This window comes from Aplysia californica, unplaced genomic scaffold (assembly GCF_000002075.1).
Source record: "Aplysia californica isolate F4 #8 unplaced genomic scaffold, AplCal3.0 scaffold00009, whole genome shotgun sequence".
Taxonomy (NCBI): Eukaryota; Metazoa; Mollusca; class Gastropoda; order Aplysiida; family Aplysiidae; genus Aplysia; species Aplysia californica.
The window spans coordinates 1,122,209-1,124,585 of record NW_004797279.1 but is presented as its reverse complement, the minus strand read 5'-3'; the positions used below and the strand labels follow the sequence as shown (position 1 = coordinate 1,124,585).

Here is a 2,377-nt window from a genome sequence, read left to right as displayed (position 1 = left end):
GTAGAAATTAATTGGAAGGGCATTTTGCAGTGATAGCACGGCGTGGGGACGGGTGGAAAAGGGGAGTGTAAAAAGGAGACAAGGGGTAAAATGAAAAAAAATAGACAGAGGTTGAGACACACACACACACACACACACACACACACACACACACACACACACACACACACACACACACACACACACAGAGAGAGAGAGAGAGAGAGAGAGAAAGATAGAGAGAGAGAGAGAACGATAGAGAGGAAGGGGGGAGGGAGAGAAATGTGAAGGGAATAAGAAGTGGAGAGAGGTGTAGAAAGCTAATAGTCATGCAAGTGTTTGAATCATTAACATTCAGTATAAAAATGTTTGGTATTGTTAAGGAAAGAAAGATACAAAAAGTCTGAAAACTGCAATTCAGCATCTACCATTTGGTGGGCTTGCACCATGATAATGACACATGTTATGTACCCATGTGTACACTGCAGCATCAAATAAGCAGCCAACTTTCAGTTGTCATTGCTAAGGAATACCAAACTGCAATTACCCTTTCATGATTACTTTTTACTATTTGTTTTACCATAATTATAACTATTTATTGTCAGTCCAATGTGTGTTTGTGTGTGTGTTTTGTGCGTGTGTTTGTATATGTGTGTATATGTATGTGTATATGTGTGGGTGCATGTGTGTGTGTGTGTGTGTGTGTGTGTGTGTGTGTGTGTGTGTGTGTGTGTGTGTGTGCACAGCTATGGGAACTGAGAGGGGGGGGGGGGGCATAATAAATGTTTCTTTTTAAAACTATGACTTTCTATTTACTGAAACTACACATTCTTTCGAGGCATCTTCTTTCTAAAAGTATTCGGTTTCGTTGAGGTTGTATCTAAAACTTGATCACAATTTAAGTCCTTTCTGACCAGTCAACTCATTGTGAATGTTCAAGGCCTACCTATGTAAGTAACAATATTACTTTAATTTCAGAGAGGTTCCATTTAGGGTTTTCCCTGGCATGAAAGAAGTGGCATTGTTTTTATATTGCCTGGACTCCACCTCCCCCCCCCCCCTTTCCCCCTTTCCATCCCAATACAACCAAAGCTCCAAAAGAATAGCTCTGTATAACGTCAGAGGGTTCAAAGATTTTTACCTTTATTACTTCTTCCACATATTATTTATTATATGTCCAGTCCTGGAGAAAGACCGAGATACTCGATACAATATCTCCCCACTAGTTCGTCGGACCCAGGTGTCTTGCGTGCAATAGTAAACCCCCCTAAACGCTACACCACAGACAGAATCAGAGCAGAGAGCGACAGATAGAGGAAAACACAGAAAAAGAGAGAGAGAGAGAGAGAGAGAGAGAGAGAGAGAGAGAGAGAGAGAGAGAGAGAGAGAGAGAGAGAGAAAGAGAGGGGGGGAGAGAGGGAGAGAGAGAGTGGAGGAGAGAAAAACAGAGCAGGGAAATTTAAAATAAATAAAATCTCTCAGAAACCCAATAAGGCTCTCTTCTTTAACGAAAGAAATAGAACCAAGTGTTTAGGGGCTCACCGTAAGCCACGTTGGAATCATGCTGGACTACTGATCGAATTACCCTGGTTCGGATCCACACTTATGAGGCTTTCTGGGCCCAAGTTATTTTGCGGAATACGTAAACACATCGTTATTTCCTTCTTAATGTTATAGACGTACGAAGAATACACACATCACCTGGACTATCTTTTTTTTTTCTTTTATCTGGAAATTTTGACAAGATACATGAATATTATCAATAATTGCCCTTCGTCTTAGACGCAAGAAGAGACAACCTAATACATTCTCATTCGTCAGCAGTCGCTACATCGGTGAATAAGCTCAGCTTATTCATCTTACAAACTCGGTTGTATTTATGATGTATACGCCTTTCAAACGTCGTATTAACAAAATGTCGCTTGTATTCCCACGAGAGACTCTTTCTTTCGTCTGTTCTCCGGGGACTGCTCCCAGATCGAGCCCGACCAGACGTCTGGATTTAGGATTGGCTTCCCGGACCCTGTAATACACTTTTTGCTTCCCTTCTTCTATTCTAACGGACGTCATGCTTTAACGGGTAATGACAGGTTCTCCTTTCCTCTGATGATAAAGGCATTGGTTTTTTATTCTCCATAGTCCGATCCGAGGGCTAAGGAATGACGATAAACCTTGTGGTGGTGAACTGGACTGGGTAATTTCCGATGAGTGGGCGAAAAAGAGATGCATAAAAATGTATCAGGACGGGTTTGGTTGGAGGGGGGGGGGGTGAGACAAATTATTTGAAAGAGAGAGAGAGAGATAGAGAGAGGGCGGGGGGGGGTAATGTGGAGAAAACGGGAGAGAGAAAGAGAGAGAGAGTGATAGAGAGAGAGAGAGAGAGAGAGAGAGAGTGATA

General features: G+C 42.2%; 1 protein-coding gene across 6 annotated transcripts in view; it reads right to left on the bottom strand.

The window, feature by feature from the left end:
- The window catches only part of LOC101845814, a 124,842-nt gene that overhangs the window by 113,441 nt on the left and 9,024 nt on the right, over positions 1-2,377 (bottom strand). The window lies entirely within an intron of this gene.